This window comes from Salvelinus fontinalis, chromosome 9 (genome assembly GCF_029448725.1).
Source record: "Salvelinus fontinalis isolate EN_2023a chromosome 9, ASM2944872v1, whole genome shotgun sequence".
Lineage (NCBI taxonomy): Eukaryota > Metazoa > Chordata > Actinopteri > Salmoniformes > Salmonidae > Salvelinus > Salvelinus fontinalis.
The window spans coordinates 29,141,977-29,161,924 of record NC_074673.1 but is presented as its reverse complement, the minus strand read 5'-3'; the positions used below and the strand labels follow the sequence as shown (position 1 = coordinate 29,161,924).

At 44.1% G+C, this 19,948-nt stretch overlaps 1 protein-coding gene across 3 annotated transcripts in view; it reads right to left on the bottom strand.

The window, feature by feature from the left end:
• Nucleotides 1-19,948, bottom strand: part of LOC129862381 (FYVE, RhoGEF and PH domain-containing protein 4-like) — a 122,048-nt gene that overhangs the window by 37,594 nt on the left and 64,506 nt on the right. The gene's annotated exons all lie outside the window — the stretch shown is intronic.

Here is a 19,948-nt window from a genome sequence, read left to right as displayed (position 1 = left end):
CTATGCACAACCATACCTATTAAGGTAAAACCACCATACATGGCATCATGTCGCTGAGGCCAAGCAAGAGGTATTGTTACATTATAGAGACACAAAGAGCTTTATCACTCAGGGTAGTCTCCATTAAGAGCAGTCATGTACACTGAACAAAAATATCAACGCAACATGTAAAGTGTTGGTCCCATGTTTCATGAGCTGAAATAAAAAATCCCAGAAATGATCCATACACACAAAAAGCTTATTTCTTGCACATTTTGTACACTAATTTGTTTACTCCCCTGTTAGTGAGCATTTCTCATTTGCCAAGATAATCCATCCACCTAACAGGTGTGGCATATCAAGAAGCTGATTAAACAGCATGATCATTATGCAGGTGCACCTTGTGCTGGGGACAACAAAAGGCCACTCTGAAGTGTGCAGTTTTGTCACACAACACAACGCTACAGATGTCTCAAGTTTTGAGGGAGCGTGCAATTGGCACGCTGACTGCAGGAATGTCCACCAGAGCTGAATGTTCATTTCTCTACCATAAGCTGCCTCCAACGTCGTTTTAGTGAATTTGTCAGTATGTCCATACGGCCTCACAACCACAGACCACGTGTAACTACGCCAGCCCAGGACCTCCACATCCGGCTTCTTCACCTGCGGGATCTTCTGAGACCAGCCACCCGGACAGCTGATGAAACAGTGTGTTTGCACAACTGAAGAATTTCTGCACAAACTGTCAGAAACCGTCTCAGGGAAACTCATCTGCATGCTCGTTGTCCTCACCAGGGTCTTGACCTGCTTGCAGTTCGGCGTCACACAGATAGTCCGTGACGAGATCCTGAGTCCCATTGTCGTGCCATTCATTCGCCATCATCACCTCATGTTTCAGCATGATAGTGCACTGTTCCATGTCAAGGATCTGTACGCAATTCCTGGAAGCTGAAAATGTACCAGTTATTCCATGGCCTGCTTACTCACCAGACATGTTACCCCTTGAGCATGTTTGGGATGCTCTGGATCGCCGTGTACGACATAATCACAGTGCTAGCTGCGCCACCAGTGTCTCTGGGTTCGCGCCCAGGCTGGGCTGGGTTTGCGCCCAGGCTCTGTCGCAGCCGGCCGCAACCGGGAGGTCCGTGGGGCGACGCACAATTGGCATAGCGTCGTCCGGTTTAGGGAGGGTTTGGCCGGTAGGGATATCCTTGTCTCAGTATGTAAAATGTAATAAAATGTATGCACTCTACTGTAAGTCGCTCTGGATAAGAGCGTCTGCTAAATGACTAAAATGTAAATGTATAATCAATGTGTAACATTGTCCATTTGCCCTGAGAGGCTGTCCATTCACTAGCGCTGCAGAGCCTGCATTACTGCATGTGATGATACAAGCTAATTTGCTTATTCGCTCCATGATCAGTAAGTCTACAGAGAAGATAGGATGAGTTCAATGAAGTCCCATCCCAGTAGAATGAATAAATGAAATGTGACCTAAATACCTTTAATAAACTCAATCTCTTCAATCTTAAAAATAGATAACTGTTCCTCTTTGCTCTAAAAGTATCATACTTTTTGTAGTGTACCTTCAACTCACCATACCGCTATAAAAAAGTATGACTCACTCATCATAACAAGGAAGAATCTCCAGTGGCATTCTACACTCTTAGAAAAAAGGTTTCCATAGGAGAACCCCTTTTGATTCCAGGTAGAACACTTTTTGGTTCCAGGTAGAACTATTTTGGGTTCCAGGTAGAACCATGTTCATCCAATGCTTCCCACAGTTGGGTCAAGTTGGCTGGATGTCCTTTGGGTGGTGGACCATTCTTGATACACACGGGAAACTGTTTTGCGTGAAAGACCCAGCAGTGTTGCAGTTCTTGACACAAACCGATGCGTCTGGCACCTACTACCATACCCCGTTCAAAGGCACTTAAATCTTTTGTCTTGCCCATTCACCCTTTGAATGGCACACATACGCAATCCATGTCTCAATTGTCTCAAGGCTTAAAAATTATTCTTTAACCTGTCTCCTCCCCTTCATCTACACTGATTGAAGTGGATTTAACAATTGACATCAATAAGGGATAATAGCTTCACCTGGATTCACCTGGTCAGTCTGTCATGGAAAGAGCAGCTGTTCATAATGTTTCGTACACTCTAACTATTTTTACAGCTCCGCTTCAATTACAGACAACACAGGCTTTTACAAGAAATGGTCTAGTAGTGACTGACTAGGAAAGTCTCACGATCTGCTGGGGCGACTTTCTAAACATGGCCTAAGTTTTGTGGATAATTTTAGAGCTGGCCTCAAGAACTCGGCTGATTAAATGCTTGACATCATCTGCAATCACTTTGAAGGGGAAATTTAGAACATGTTTTGGTCCATATAACCAAAATCAAGTTTCGCATCAAGTCGCCAAGCGGAACATGTATGTTAGTGATTGTAGAGAGTCAGTGACACCCTCTATAGTAAATCTCCAAAGATTGTTATTAACATGTCAACCACCCTGTCATTCTGCTGTAAATCACCTACATGTTTTCATGTAGGTGATTTATTTTGAAATGCAGACCCTCTCCACGACAGAGCAGCCAGTGTGTGGCTCTAGGTGTACAGTATGTCACTGATGTAAACACCTGTGGAGTGTATGGACCTCTGACCCTACCTGTTTCTGTTGTCTCTGAGTTGAAGTAGGATGAAGTTTCTCTCTAGGATCAGATTGCCAAACCCCCAAATCTAACTTTAAAGGGGCAATCTGTGACAGGTACATCCATTTTTTAAATATTTTAAATCAATGATATATACCCACTGATTCTTGAATAATATAATTCATAAATGCCTCATGAGCTTAGTTCAACTGTCGTACCTCATCAGAAACCAAAATATGTTTGTTTTACTCCATTGTTTGTAAACAATGTAATTGTAAATAAACACTGTATGGCCTTCAAACTTGGTTAATAAAACTAGAATAGTGTTATCATGGATGGACAGTTCTTGCATCCATAACTCTGTCTATGAATTTGAGAGTGGTTACATTTTTCCAGACCCATCCCTCAGCTGTTTACCCAAACAGTGGCAAGGTGACGACTTTGTTATTGTTTGAACTGCAGATCTCCTCTTTAAAGCTGGAATCCTTAACTGTGAAACAGCCACGTCCGTTTGTGATATTACAACAAAGAAGTTACTGCAAACAAACCCATTTTTTCCCTTCGGACAACAGAAGAATACAATATGTACTGCAATTTATTGACCATGTTGAGACGCTCCTCAGCTCTGCAACAAAACAATACCACCAGTGGATTTGTTTCCCCTACTGCAGATTCCATCTGTAAACATTACGGAGGTGGAAACACACACACACACTGGCCTCCTCATGTTAAAAGCGGCCCGCCACAGACCCTCATGCAAATTAGCAGCCAGCGTCCTGTTAAATCAAAGCATGTGGACATTAAGTTGTTAGGGAGCACAAAGAGCCCCTTTCTGGGTTATTTCAGAGACATATTTCATTCTCTTCCTCTTTGAGCTCCACTGGGGAGAAGGGGGGTTAATTCTGTTGCTGTGGCAGATGTAAACATGGCTTCTGTGTGACAGCCTCGTGGGAGACGGGCCCATTAAAACAGCCTCAGGTCTGAATGGTCATGTTCTATCTGAGAAGGTACCAAACACCAGACCAAGCCAACATTTTTGCCATTTCTATATCACACTATTACCACAGTAAATTGAATCAACTCCTTTCCTCTTCTCTTTAATATTAATGTCAGTCTTGTGATGCAGAATGAAAACTGTATTAGCCTACATCAGTTATCCTAATTGCATGTTTGCAAGGTGGGCTTCTGAGCCTGGGGTACAGGGCATAACAGGATTCTGTGGAAACTGGAAAGTGAGCAAATATTGAGAATCCACAGCTAAATCAAATAGTCAATAGTGAATGCAGAGCTCAGGTGAACACAATCCCACCTGAGGCTCTGTCCTTGATTTACACTGTGGGAGACCTGCTACCATGGCAACTGGCCCGAACCTTCCCAAGACTACATTCTATTTTACTATTGGGCAGGCAGGGAGAACTAGCCTGAGGCCATTCACTTGTTTCAAAATCATTTTAGACCGACTGTGGTGGAAATCATGGCATTCGTTTCTCAGCCAGTCAAGACAGTCAAGAGTAAATCCTCAAGAATTATCCAATGAATATGATCAGACATTTATCGAGCATTTATCAACATAATAGCATATAAATTGTTTCATATGACACAATAAAAACATTCTCCCCAGTATTGAACTCTATCACTTCATTGCAAGGCAGAGAACTGAAAATAGACCAAATACTCTGTCCTCTTGATCTTTCATGACATGTCAACCGAGAAGAGGAGGATAACAGTGAGGAAGATCCGTTTAGGGAAAAAATCAGATAACCTCAGATCAGTTTGTGTGTTAAATCCCCCAGTGTATTGCTGGTGCTACTAAAGATATCGCTTCCTTTTAGAACACCCTGTGTTTGAACACCACTCCCTGTCCTCCCTGTCAGAATGTCCGACTTGTAATTCCGAGTTGGATGAACGTTCAAAACATGTTTTCCCGTCTGAGCCCAGTTGTCTTGAAAGCACTGAAGTCTGAGATTTCAGAGTTACGCGTTGTCTTGAACGCACCAAGACACACAAGAATGCATGTTTACCAATACCACCAGGCTCAGAGAGAAGGATAAAGGAATGTATCAATTTAACAAAACCACCTCTCTCCGTAATCAGAGAGAAGAGCAGATCATCCATATCCATTACCTCACAGAGAGAGAGGGAAAATAACAGCAGAGACCAACCACGATGCCTCTTGGAATATACAGTATCTTGTTTATAAGTGGATGCTTGAAAAGGCTGTATCTAATTTGTGGTATAACAGTATCTACTTCTAAGTGACATGATACTTTTATCTTTCCAGTCATTTCTTTCCGTAGAACATAGAACATAGTTCAATAGATATGCATACATACCATAGTTAAGTAGATATACTATATGCAAAGGTAAAGAATTCCACAGTCTTTACTGTTTGTTGCTCTCGGGCAATTCTACGGTGACACAGATATTTTACAAAAACACATTTACTTGAAGAACAGTGCAAATGCAAAGTTTGTGCTGTCATTCTGTTACAAAACTTAGCATCTGTTACTGTGTAAATGGTACAATTTTCAGTGGAAATTGTTCAAAGTAGTCATTGTGCATAGAGTTGTATGGTTTGTTTAACTTTGCAATCATTGGTTTTTGTTTGACATGTATTTTCAAGTGAAAACTCTTGAGTCTCAGTGTCACTCTGTTACTGTGAAATTGCCCTGTAGAACATGTTCCTCAACTATTCATTAAAGGCATTCAGCCTGGGGTGAGTCTGTGTGACAAGTACCGCCTTCACACCCCCTTAAGGGTTATGACATCACACAGAGTACCTGACCTGTTACATAAACCATTGATCATCTATCTATCTATCTCACTCACTCACTAATCCTGAGGCAACATGTGTCACGATTCTCAAGCGAGAACTGTGAGTAAAAACAATAGGCACACCTGTATGTCTCCACCCAGTCAGCCACCTAGCACCCTGAGACTAAGAGAGGGAGTGTCTGAGAACAACTCCGAGACTGAGCTTGGACTATATCATCAAACTATATCATCAAACTATATCTTCAAACTATATCTTCAAACTAGGATCTACAGCTTTTACTTCTAACCAACATATCCCAGAGAACTGTGCCCAGGGGTTCATATTACTCTCCTCACACAGAATATCCCACAATGTATAACAAACTCTGCCTGGGATTCAAAATGGCTGGTATGGGGATTTCTCATGGTGATTTCCAGTTAGAAGCATGGATGTATGATGTAATATACAAGAAAAATCGAAGGGATTTAGATGTGAAAGTGAATACATCCACAACATATGAGTAAATATATCCACAATTCCAAACTGGTCCTTGGACCTGCAATTACGAAATACTGTGACCATAACATTACTTGATATCATTATCTGATACTTTCAGTGCAAATGCCAATACTTTCAGTGCAAAAACGGATTCGATTTGCAAAAAGTCATCAACGTAAGAGGATTTTGTATTTTTTTCGCCCAACTTTGATTTTTTTGTTGTTGTTGAGTTCATGTTGAATTCACGTTAGTTGACAACTCAACCAAATGTAAATAGAGAATAGACGTTTAACTGACGTCTGTGCCCAGTGGGTTGTGTCTCAGTGACAAAGGCAAACGTGAGAGCTACACAAAATGAATGACCGTGCTGTGCAGTCTGAGGGAACATAGGAGTAGGTGAGAGCATCTCTTAGAACGTTGTTGGAGTGGTCTAGTCTCTGCTAGGTTCCTAGGGCTGGACGATACTTTCAAAATATCATATCCTACATGTTTCAATTTTAGACTTTATTTTAGAATATAGTTTTAAATATGTTTTATGATTAGTGCATGACCCTAGAATGGCAACAAATCAATTCTAAGTGTTTTTTATGGTCTTTCATCATTCTGATGGTTTTATGCTCAACCTAAACTAGGACAAATCTGAAAGGGAAGTAGTCCAATTTATAGAATGTTTTATTTAATTTAGCTCTGTATCAAAATATTGTTATGGACGGTATTGTAAATATCCATACCGGAGCCATACCGGGATAGCGGTATTCATGATATATTGCTCTAGTCTCTACATCTGCATCTAAAAACAGACCTAACCACACTGTATATCAACCACAATACCACATTCATCTAAGAAAACAGGGATCATGTGAGAGAGGAGGGGAAGAGCTGAAGCACTAACATAACAAGAGAATAAACTCACCCAAAGTCTCTTCTACAGAGTAGTAGGAAAACCTTACAGGACTGACAAGGCAGCTCAAGCAGAAGTAATAGGGAAAGTAACACACAGTCTTCCCAGGTAGGCAGACAGGCACTGCACCTAAGAGCTAAGTGACTCAGCTCAGTGGAGAGACTCACCAATGGGAAGACTCCTCCCTCACTCCCTCCATCTCCCTTCTCCCTCTCAGAACAACCAGAGGGACAATGCACAGAGACAGTACATAGCACACCAACACACAAGTGCAAACACACACACGCACAAAGGCACACGTCACACACTTCACCTTAGCACTATCCTTGCGGTGATCCGAGAGAACCAAGGGTGAATTGGCTCTGAAAGGATGAGTAATTCAATTACATGTAATAGAATGTGCTGAATTAGAATGAGATGAGAGAGAGTTGATGAACATTCAGCAGCCCAAAGCCCTTTATAATAAGAACTAATCAACTTCAGAAACACCTTTACTGACATACCACACTCAGCCTTAATAACTAGACTACATGGAGGGACGTGTAATATAGATTTATAGAACCAGGGTCCAATCCAATTCGATCAGGATTTAAGTGGTCATATCTTGATTCTTATCAAATATAGCAGGGATGGGCAACTTTGATGGGGGTCGGGGCCACACAGAAAATGTACTCAATTTGAGGGAGCGCAGTGGCTAGCGGGTCTGTGTACCCACACATTTAACAAAAAAAAAAAATGTTTTTACCTTCATTTAACTAGGCAAGTCAGTTAAGAACACATTCTTATTTTCAATGACGGCCTAGGAACAGTGGGTTAACTGCCTTGTTCAGGGGCAGAATGACAGATTTGTTCCTTGTTGGCTCGGGGATTTGATCTTGCAACCTTTCGGTTACTAGTCCAACAGCTCTAACCACTAGGCTACGCTGCCCCCAAATGCAAAATTGCACCTTTAAGTATTCTACTATTCTAACTCTAAACAGATAGTTGAGACCAGTGGAGGCTGCTGAGGGGAGGACGGCTTATAATAATGGCCGGAACGGAGCAAATGGGATGGCATCAAACACACGGAAACCATTACCACGAGCCTGTTCTCCCTAATTAAGGTATTATCAACCTCCGGTGGTTGAGACCCCAACTGAATATATATTATATATTTTCTTGGGGGGGGGGGGGGGGGGGGGGGAATTGATCCATGGGCCTACTAAAGGTGGGGCGTTGCTCACTCCTGAAATATAGCAAGGATTACAGGAGTGAGCCACAAATAAAGAAAGTATACCTTCTTGAGTCATACACTAAAACAACCTCCCATAAAACTATGCACACACACCTTCCACATAAACCTCATTAAAGTGTTTACAAAATTCCTCACCCTCCTTTTGCTGATCTCATTTGTTTTAATCTTGTTATGAAAGTAAAAATCCCCTTTTCAGTCTCTTTCTGAGGCGGTCTATACACACAGCACAAGGACAGAGACGGTGAGAGACGAGACTGCTACTCTCCTGAACACTCCTTATGTCACAGCTGGGTCCCACTCTTTAACTGTAGCCTACTGTAGGTTTCTATCGGTCTGTCCACCTCCCCATACAAACATTTACACACACAGCCCTTAGCTACTACAGCAGTTCTCCCCAGCAGTATGAAGTCCAAAGTAAACGGTACAATGTCATCCAAGGATACTCACCAAGCACAACCAAGCCAATGGAAAGTATCAACAGAAGTAACGAGATATTGGCTGAGAGCGGTCTAAACTATCCTTCATACCTTCACAGAGAACAGTGAGTGGAGCTTCTGCATGGCAGTCTGTCAGTCTGTCTGTGTCCCTGTCTGATAGTGCTGTTTAAAGAGTTTCTTAAAGCAGTGTAACACAGCGGTGGTACAGTATGTCAGGTTTCACCTGCTGACAGTCAGAACCTATAGCACAGGAAACCAGCCTTCTATTCTAACACATATGTACATGGAGGGTCTAACCCATCTACTGTTCTGTGTGTATGAATATACATTTTAAATGACCGTGCGTGCGCACGCACGCACGCACGCACGCACGCACGCACGCACACACACACACACACACACACACACACACACACACACACACACACACACACACACACACACACACACACACAGGAGGGTATGGGAGGCATTTCCTTCTGTAACTTAACCAGTCTGTCAGTAGGGATTCAACTCTGCAGGTGTCTCTTCGCATGCTTTCTTAATGCAAGACTTGACAGTTTTTCTCAAAAAGCATTTTTGGGAACAATGTTGATTTTCAAAACAGAGTTCACAAGAAACAGAACTCTGTGTCCTTTTGCAAAACAGCAAATGTGTTTTCAAAATGTAGTTGCCTTCTCAAAATATAGATTCATCAAAAATATATTGTACAGTCAAAATTGCAAACACATTCATCAAAAGAACACTACTGCTTGCAAAAAGACGAACGCAAACATACTTATCTCTTGAGTCCAAGCAGACAAAACAGAAAGTTAGTCTGTCTTTTAAAAATCCCAAGTAGATCAACACATTTCTTTGCATTCACTAACTCATGATGATCGAAATTGGGAGTACAACTACCCAAAGGAAAAATATTCTAATTTTATGCATATTTCACCTAACAATTCATACACATCAAATATTGTTTCTGATAAAAAAAATATGAAAACAAATAAGCACATTGTGTGCAGGATTCATTCGCTGCTATCATCACAATCCAATTCCATGCATTCAATATAAAGGCTGGTTTGCTCATTGTTTTGAACACTCCCCATTGGTGAACAGAAACCCTAATGGAGGAACACAACTGATATGAATGTTTAGGTTTCAATCTACACCAAAGCAAAGCTCTTTGATGGTCAGTCACAATGTGGAGGATGATGACTTAGGAGTAACACGGAGTTATTTAGAAGGAATCCAACGTCATTCTGTGCATCTCCAAAAATCTGAACAATTAGACAGTCCCCATTGCCTAGATCTTTCTCTATACAGTACATGTGCACGTGGTATGACACTGATGGGGCATTTACTCATTGCCGGAAACAGTGAACACAATTGTTTGTACACGACTGAGAAAAACTGTAATTCTATGGTGCCTGCTACATTATTACCAAGGAGACATTCCAAGTTAATAATGTTTTTGACCTCAAGACATTCAACAAAAACATTGCATAAAACCTGCAACATTGTGTAATGTTTATCAAATCTCAGCCCAGAAATGTGGTGCAGTGAAGTCAAAGCCAGTAAGTCCTTGGCAAGGTGTCAGTATCTGCATGAGTCACCAGTGTGTGGCTGACTGGAGAGATGACTTTTGAACTCAACCAGTGACGGGCCATATTCTCTTAAGAGAGTAAACATTATGTATAATAAGGATTACATGGAGGAAATCAGACCTCTCTGAAATGTAAATGGATGGCCCTCACTTCAGCAAAATACATTTGACCTAAACCCTCCCTGAACGCCTGAAAAAGAAAACAAGTGACTCTTTCCTATACCCAAATGAATCATTAAAACATGAAGCGGACAGCAGAGAACATCCTCACTGTTTACCCTCATTTTTTGGACAGACCAGAGCCTTAGATATGCCGTTTTAGAAATCGTTCTTCCTCCTGTAAGCATTACATGGCACAGGGCTGCGGGCCAGAAGATTGTGGGTTCACAGACCACCGTAGACAAGAATAGTGGTGGAAAGATCTCCTGTTTAGTAAAATCATTGCATGAATCTATCATTGTATTTGCAGGTCCGAGAACAAATATCCTTTTATGAAAAAGTCATGCAATTCTACGTCATTTGACATATTTGCACAATATTTTTTAATACCACACAAATTACCGAAATTACAGGCTGAGAATGGACAGAGAGATAGGCCTATGAGTTCATCTCATCATATTTCTCCAATGCCAAATCAGTGTGTCTTGTTTGCAATGTAACTGTCCCTGTTGGCAAATAATTAAATCTGAGATGTCAGTAGGAATCTGAGCCTGGTACTTTAAACAGTTGGCCTACTGCTATACCCCAGACGGTAGGCCTACAGTTATACCCCAGATGGTAGGCCTACAGTTATACCCCAGACGGTAGGCCTACAGTTATACCCCAGATGGTAGGCCTACAGTTATACCCCAGACGGTAGGCCTACAGTTATACCCCAGACGGTTGGCCTACAGTTATACCCCAGACGGTAGGCCTACAGTTATACCCCAGACGGTAGGTCTACAGTTATACCCCAGACGGTAGGCCTACTGGGCTTGCCTCCGCTGTACCCGTGCCCCACCATACCCTGATCTGCACATTATGCCCAGAATCTATTCTACCACGCCCATAAATCTGCTCCTTTTATTCCTTGTCCCCAACGCTCTAGGCGACCAGTTTTGATAGCCTTTAGCCGCACCCTCATCCTACTACTCCTCTGTTCCTCGGGTGATGTGGAGGTAAACCCAGGCCCTGCATGTCCCCAGTCACCCTCATTTGTTGACTTCTGTGATCGAAAAAGCCTTGGCCTCATGCATGTCAACATCAGAAGCCTCCTCCCTAAGTTTGCCTTACTCACCGCTTTAGCACACTCTGCCAACCCTGATGTCCTTGCCGTGTCCGAATCCTGGCTTAGGAAGGCCACCAAAAATTCTGAGATTTCCATACCCAACTATAACACTTTCCGTCAAGATAGAACTGCCAAAGGGGGAGGAGTTGCAATCTACTGCAGAGATAGCCTGCAAAGTTCTGTCATACTTTCCAGGTCTATGCCCAAACAGTTCGAACTTCTAATTTTAAAAATGAATCTCTCCAGAAATAAGTCTCTCACTGTTGCGGCCTGCTACCGACCCCCCTCAGCTCCCAGCTGTGCCCTGGACACCATCTGTGAATTGATCGCTCCCCATCTAGCTTCAGAGTTTGTTCTGTTAGGTGACCTAAACTGGGATATGCTTAACACCCCGGCAGTCCTACAATCTAAGCTTGATGCCCTCAATCTCACACAAATCATCAAGGAACCCACCAGGTACAACCCTAAATCCGTAAACATGGGCACCCTAATAGACATTATCCTGACCAACTTGCCCTCCAAATACACCTCTGCTGTCTTCAATCAAGATCTCAGCGATCACTGCCTCATTGCCTGTATCCGCCACGGGTCCGCGGTCAAACGACCACCCCTCATCACTGTCAAACGCTCCCTAAAACACTTCTGCGAGCAGGCCTTTCTAATCGACCTGGCCCGGGTACCCTGGAAGGATATTGACCTCATCCCGTCAGTTGAGGATGCCTGGTCATTCTTTAAAAGTTACTTCCTCACCATATTAGACAAGCATGCTCCGTTCAAAAAATGCAGAACCAAGAACAGATATAGCCCTTGGTTCACTCCAGACCTGACTGCCCTCGACCAGCACAAAAACATCCTGTGGCGAACTGCAATAGCATCGAAGAGCCCCCGCGATATGCAACTGTTCAGGGAAGTCAGGAACCAATACACGCAGTCAGTCAGGAAAGCAAAGGCCAGCTTTTTCAAGCAGAAATTTGCATCCTGTAGCTCTAACTCCAAAAAGTTCTGGGATACTGTAAAGTCCATGGAAAACAAGAGCACCTCCTCCCAGCTGCCCACTGCACTGAGGCTAGGTAACACGGTCACCACTGATAAGTCCGTGATAATCGAAAACTTCAACAAACATTTCTCAATGGCTGGCCATGCCTTCCTCCTGGCGACTCCAACCTTGGCCAACAGCCCCGCCCCCCCCCGCTGCTACTCGCCCAAGCCTCCCCAGCTTCTCCTTTACCCATATCCAGATAGCAGATGTTCTGAAAGAGCTGGAAAACCTGGACCCATACAAATCAGCTGGGCTTGACAATCTGGACCCCCTATTTCTGAAACTGTCCGCCGCCATTGTCGCACCCCCTATTACCAGCCTGTTCAACCTCTCCTTCGTATCATCTGAGATCCCCAAGGATTGGAAAGCTGCCGCGGTCATCCCCCTCTTCAAAGGGGGAGACACCCTGGACCCAAACTGTTACAGACCTATATCCATCCTGCCCTGCCTATCTAAGGTCTTCGAAAGCCAAGTCAACAAACAGATCACTGACCATCTCGAATCCCACCGTACCTTCTCCGCTGTGCAATCCGGTTTCCGAGCCGGTCACGGGTGCACCTCAGCCACGCTCAAGGTACTAAACGATGTCATAACCGCCATCGATAAAAGACATTACTGTGCAGCCGTCTTCATCGACCTGGCCAAGGCTTTTGACTCTGTCAATCACCATATTCTTATCGGCAGACTCAGTAGCCTCGGTTTTTCTAATGACTGCCTTGCCTGGTTCACCAACTACTTTGCAGACAGAGTTCAGTGTGTCAAATCGGAGGGCATGTTGTCCGGTCCTCTGGCAGTCTCTATGGGGGTACCACAGGGTTCAATTCTCGGGCCGACTCTTTTCTCTGTATACATCAATGATGTTGCTCTTGCTGCGGGCGATTCCCTGATCCACCTCTACGCAGACAACACCATTCTGTATACTTCCGGCCCTTCCTTGGACACTGTGCTATCTAACCTCCAAACGAGCTTCAATGCCATACAACACTCCTTCCGTGGCCTCCAACTGCTCTTAAACGCTAGTAAAACCAAATGCATGCTTTTCAACCGTTCGCTGCCTGCACCCGCACGCCCGACTAGCATCACCACCCTGGACGGTTCCGACCTAGAATATGTGGACATCTATAAGTACCTAGGTGACTGGCTAGACTGCAAACTCTCCTTCCAGACTCATATCAAACATCTCCAATCCAAAATCAAATCTAGAGTCGGCTTTCTATTCCGCAACAAAGCCTCCTTCACTCACGCCGCCAAACTTACCCTAGTAAAACTGACTATCCTACCGATCCTCGACTTCGGCGATGTCATCTACAAAATAGCTTCCAATACTCTACTCAGCAAACTGGATGCAGTTTATCACAGTGCCATCCGTTTTGTTACTAAAGCACCTTATACGACCCACCACTGCGACCTGTATGCCCTAGTCGGCTGGCCCTCGCTACATGTTCGTCGTCAGACCCACTGGCTCCAGGTCATCTACAAGGCTATGCTAGGTAAAGTGCCGCCTTATCTCAGTTCACTGGTCACGATGGCTACACCCACCCGTAGCACGCGCTCCAGCAGGTGTATCTCACTGATCATCCCTAAAGCCAAAACCTCATTTGGCCACCTTTCCTTCCAGTTCTCTGCTGCCTGCGACTGGAACGAATTGCAAAAATCTCTGAAGTTGGAGACTTTTATCTCCCTCAACAACTTTAAAAATCTGCTATCCGAGCAGCTAACCGATCGCTGCAGCTGTACATAGTCCATCTGTAAACTACCCACCCAATTTACCTACCTCACCCCCATACTGCTTTTATTTATTTACTTTTCTGCTCTTTTGCACACCAGTATCTCTTCTTGCACATGATCATCTGATGATTTATCACTCCAGTGTTAATCTGCTAAATTGTAATTATTCGATTTATTGCCTACCTCATGCCTTTTGCACACATTGTATATAGATTCTCTTTTTCTTCTACCATGTTATTGACTTGTTTATTGTTTACTCCATGTGTAACTCTGTGTTGTTGTCTGTTCACACTGCTATGCTTTATCTTGGCCAGGTCGCAGTTGCAAATGAGAACTTGTTCTCAACTAGCCTACCTGGTTAAATAAAGGTGAAATAAAATAAATAAAAATAAAATAAAATACCCCAGACGGTAGGCATACCGTTATACCCCAGACAGTAGGTCTACCGTTATTTTTTATTTTATTTTATTTTATTTAACCTTTATTTAACCAGGTAGGCAAATTGAGAACACGTTCTCATTTACAATTGCGACCTGGCCAAGATAAAGCAAAGCAGTTCGACACATACAACAACACATAGTTACACATGGAGTAAAAACAAACATATAGTCAATAATACAGTGAAAAAAAAATAAGTCTATATACAATGTGAGCAAGTGAGGTGAGATAAGGGAGGTGAAGGCAAACAGATATATGTATAAATAAATAAAAATATAAAAAGGCCAGGGAGGCGAAGTGAGTACAACACAGCAAGTAAAATAAAAACTAAAAAAAAAACACTGGAATGGTTGGTTTGCATTGGAAGAAAGTGCAAAGTAGAGACAGAAATAATGGGGTGCAAAGGAGCAAAATAAATTAATAAAATAAATACAGTAGGTAAAGAGGTAGTTATACCCCAGACAGTAGGTCTACCGTTATACCCCAGACAGTAGGCCTACAGTTATACCCCAGACAGTAGGTCTACCGTTATACACCAGACAGTAGGCCTACCGTTATACCCCAGACAGTAGGTCTACAGTTATACAACAGACAGTAGACCAACAGTTATACCCCAGACAGTAGACCAACAGTTATACCCCAGACGGTAGACATACCGTTATACCCCAGACAGTAGGCCTACAGTTATACCCCAGACAGTAGGTCTACAGTTATACCCCAGACGGTAGGCCTACAGTTATACCCCAGACGGTAGGCATACCGTTATACCCCAGACAGTAGGCCTACCGTTATACCCCAGACAGTAGGCCTACCGTTATACAACAGACAGTAGGCCAACAGTTATACCCAAGACAGTAGGCCTACCGTTATACCCCAGACAGTAGGCCTACCGTTATACAACAGACAGAAGGCCAACAGTTATACCCCAGACAGTAGGCCTACCGTTATACCCCAGACAGTAGGCCTACAGTTATACCCCAGACAGTAGGCCTACAGTTATACCCCAGACAGTAGGCCTACAGTTATACCCCAGACAGTAGGCCTACCGTTATACCCCAGACAGTAGGCCTACAGTTATACCCAGACAGTAGGCCTACCGTTATACCCCAGACGGTAGGCCTACTGGGCTTGCCTCCGCTGTACCCGTGCCCCACCATACCCTGATCTGCACATTATGCCCAGAATCTATTCTACCACGCCCATAAATCTGCTCCTTTTATTCCTTGTCCCCAACGCTCTAGGCGACCAGTTTTGATAGCCTTTAGCCGCACCCTCATCCTACTACTCCTCTGTTCCTCGGGTGATGTGGAGGTAAACCCAGGCCCTGCATGTCCCCAGTCACCCTCATTTGTTGACTTCTGTGATCGAAAAAGCCTTGGCCTCATGCATGTCAACATCAGAAGCCTCCTCCCTAAGTTTGCCTTACTCACCGCTTTAGCACACTCTGCCAACCCTGATGTCCTTGCCGTGTCCGAATCCTGGCTTAGGAAGGCCACCAAAAATTCTGAGATTTCCATACCCAACTATAACACTTTCCGTCAAGATAGAACTGCCAAAGGGGGAGGAGTTGCAATCTACTGCAGAGATAGCCTGCAAAGTTCTGTCATACTTTCCAGGTCTATGCCCAAACAGTTCGAACTTCTAATTTTAAAAATGAATCTCTCCAGAAATAAGTCTCTCACTGTTGCGGCCTGCTACCGACCCCCCTCAGCTCCCAGCTGTGCCCTGGACACCATCTGTGAATTGATCGCTCCCCATCTAGCTTCAGAGTTTGTTCTGTTAGGTGACCTAAACTGGGATATGCTTAACACCCCGGCAGTCCTACAATCTAAGCTTGATGCCCTCAATCTCACACAAATCATCAAGGAACCCACCAGGTACAACCCTAAATCCGTAAACATGGGCACCCTAATAGACATTATCCTGACCAACTTGCCCTCCAAATACACCTCTGCTGTCTTCAATCAAGATCTCAGCGATCACTGCCTCATTGCCTGTATCCGCCACGGGTCCGCGGTCAAACGACCACCCCTCATCACTGTCAAACGCTCCCTAAAACACTTCTGCGAGCAGGCCTTTCTAATCGACCTGGCCCGGGTACCCTGGAAGGATATTGACCTCATCCCGTCAGTTGAGGATGCCTGGTCATTCTTTAAAAGTTACTTCCTCACCATATTAGACAAGCATGCTCCGTTCAGAAAATGCAGAACCAAGAACAGATATAGCCCTTGGTTCACTCCAGACCTGACTGCCCTCGACCAGCACAAAAACATCCTGTGGCGAACTGCAATAGCATCGAAGAGCCCCCGCGATATGCAACTGTTCAGGGAAGTCAGGAACCAATACACGCAGTCAGTCAGGAAAGCAAAGGCCAGCTTTTTCAAGCAGAAATTTGCATCCTGTAGCTCTAACTCCAAAAAGTTCTGGGATACTGTAAAGTCCATGGAAAACAAGAGCACCTCCTCCCAGCTGCCCACTGCACTGAGGCTAGGTAACACGGTCACCACTGATAAGTCCGTGATAATCGAAAACTTCAACAAACATTTCTCAATGGCTGGCCATGCCTTCCTCCTGGCGACTCCAACCTTGGCCAACAGCCCCGCCCCCCCCGCTGCTACTCGCCCAAGCCTCCCCAGCTTCTCCTTTACCCATATCCAGATAGCAGATGTTCTGAAAGAGCTGGAAAACCTGGACCCATACAAATCAGCTGGGCTTGACAATCTGGACCCCCTATTTCTGAAACTGTCCGCCGCCATTGTCGCACCCCCTATTACCAGCCTGTTCAACCTCTCCTTCGTATCATCTGAGATCCCCAAGGATTGGAAAGCTGCCGCGGTCATCCCCCTCTTCAAAGGGGGAGACACCCTGGACCCAAACTGTTACAGACCTATATCCATCCTGCCCTGCCTATCTAAGGTCTTCGAAAGCCAAGTCAACAAACAGATCACTGACCATCTCGAATCCCACCATACCTTCTCCGCTGTGCAATCCGGTTTCCGAGCCGGTCACGGGTGCACCTCAGCCACGCTCAAGGTACTAAACGATGTCATAACCGCCATCGATAAAAGACATTACTGTGCAGCCGTCTTCATCGACCTGGCCAAGGCTTTTGACTCTGTCAATCACCATATTCTTATCGGCAGACTCAGTAGCCTCGGTTTTTCTAATGACTGCCTTGCCTGGTTCACCAACTACTTTGCAGACAGAGTTCAGTGTGTCAAATCGGAGGGCATGTTGTCCGGTCCTCTGGCAGTCTCTATGGGGGTACCACAGGGTTCAATTCTCGGGCCGACTCTTTTCTCTGTATACATCAATGATGTTGCTCTTGCTGCGGGCGATTCCCTGATCCACCTCTACGCAGACAACACCATTCTGTATACTTCCGGCCCTTCCTTGGACACTGTGCTATCTAACCTCCAAACGAGCTTCAATGCCATACAACACTCCTTCCGTGGCCTCCAACTGCTCTTAAACGCTAGTAAAACCAAATGCATGCTTTTCAACCGTTCGCTGCCTGCACCCGCACGCCCGACTAGCATCACCACCCTGGACGGTTCCGACCTAGAATATGTGGACATCTATAAGTACCTAGGTGACTGGCTAGACTGCAAACTCTCCTTCCAGACTCATATCAAACATCTCCAATCCAAAATCAAATCTAGAGTCGGCTTTCTATTCCGCAACAAAGCCTCCTTCACTCACGCCGCCAAACTTACCCTAGTAAAACTGACTATCCTACCGATCCTCGACTTCGGCGATGTCATCTACAAAATAGCTTCCAATACTCTACTCAGCAAACTGGATGCAGTTTATCACAGTGCCATCCGTTTTGTTACTAAAGCACCTTATACGACCCACCACTGCGACCTGTATGCCCTAGTCGGCTGGCCCTCGCTACATGTTCGTCGTCAGACCCACTGGCTCCAGGTCATCTACAAGGCTATGCTAGGTAAAGTGCCGCCTTATCTCAGTTCACTGGTCACGATGGCTACACCCACCCGTAGCACGCGCTCCAGCAGGTGTATCTCACTGATCATCCCTAAAGCCAAAACCTCATTTGGCCACCTTTCCTTCCAGTTCTCTGCTGCCTGCGACTGGAACGAATTGCAAAAATCTCTGAAGTTGGAGACTTTTATCTCCCTCAACAACTTTAAAAATCTGCTATCCGAGCAGCTAACCGATCGCTGCAGCTGTACATAGTCCATCTGTAAACTACCCACCCAATTTACCTACCTCACCCCCATACTGCTTTTATTTATTTACTTTTCTGCTCTTTTGCACACCAGTATCTCTTCTTGCACATGATCATCTGATGATTTATCACTCCAGTGTTAATCTGCTAAATTGTAATTATTCGATTTATTGCCTACCTCATGCCTTTTGCACACATTGTATATAGATTCTCTTTTTCTTCTACCATGTTATTGACTTGTTTATTGTTTACTCCATGTGTAACTCTGTGTTGTTGTCTGTTCACACTGCTATGCTTTATCTTGGCCAGGTCGCAGTTGCAAATGAGAACTTGTTCTCAACTAGCCTACCTGGTTAAATAAAGGTGAAATAAAAAAAATAAAAAAAAATAAAAATACCCCAGACGGTAGGCATACCGTTATACCCCAGACAGTAGGTCTACCGTTATTTTTTATTTTATTTTATTTTATTTAACCTTTATTTAACCAGGTAGGCAAATTGAGAACACGTTCTCATTTACAATTGCGACCTGGCCAAGATAAAGCAAAGCAGTTCGACACATACAACAACACATAGTTACACATGGAGTAAAAACAAACATATAGTCAATAATACAGTGAAAAAAAAAAAAAAGTCTATATACAATGTGAGCAAGTGAGGTGAGATAAGGGAGGTGAAGGCAAACAGATATATGTATAAATAAATAAAAATATAAAAAGGCCATGGAGGCGAAGTGAGTACAACACAGCAAGTAAAAAAAAAACAAAAAAAAAAACACTGGAATGGTTGGTTTGCATTGGAAGAAAGTGCAAAGTAGAGACAGAAATAATGGGGTGCAAAGGAGCAAAATAAATTAATAAAATAAATACAGTAGGTAAAGAGGTAGTTATACCCCAGACAGTAGGTCTACCGTTATACCCCAGACAGTAGGCCTACAGTTATACCCCAGACAGTAGGTCTACCGTTATACCCCAGACAGTAGGCCTACCGTTATACCCCAGACAGTAGGTCTACAGTTATACAACAGACAGTAGACCAACAGTTATACCCCAGACAGTAGACCAACAGTTATACCCCAGACGGTAGGCATACCGTTATACCCCAGACGGTAGACCTACCGTTATACCCCAGACGGTAGATCTACAGTTATACCCCAGACGGTAGACCTACAGTTATACCCCAGACGGTAGACCTACAGTTATACCCCAGCCAGTAGGCCTACAGTTATACCCCAGACAGTA